The following is a 301-nucleotide window of genomic DNA, read 5'->3' on the forward strand; positions in this document are numbered from 1 at the left end:
GACCTGGGAGTAACAGTAAGAAGAGCAAGAGTAGTACTAAAAGAGGTCACAGAAAAGCAGGAGGAGGTGCTGAAGTTCGAGTGTCAGTAACAGAAAAGGGAAGTAGTGGTGGTGGAAGGACGAGGAGATAAAGAGGAGATGAAAGCAGAATGATAATGAAAAGGAGGAAGGACAGAGAAAAGGGAGCCTAGACAGGCAAGGAATTCATATAAAACAGTCCATATTACCATGAATATTATGTAAAGTTAATGTACAGAATTATCACTCAACATCTATTCCAGATAGAATGTTGTTCTACACA

The sequence above is a fragment of the Penaeus monodon genome, chromosome 30 (assembly GCF_015228065.2).
Source record: "Penaeus monodon isolate SGIC_2016 chromosome 30, NSTDA_Pmon_1, whole genome shotgun sequence".
In the NCBI taxonomy this organism is placed as follows: domain Eukaryota; kingdom Metazoa; phylum Arthropoda; class Malacostraca; order Decapoda; family Penaeidae; genus Penaeus; species Penaeus monodon.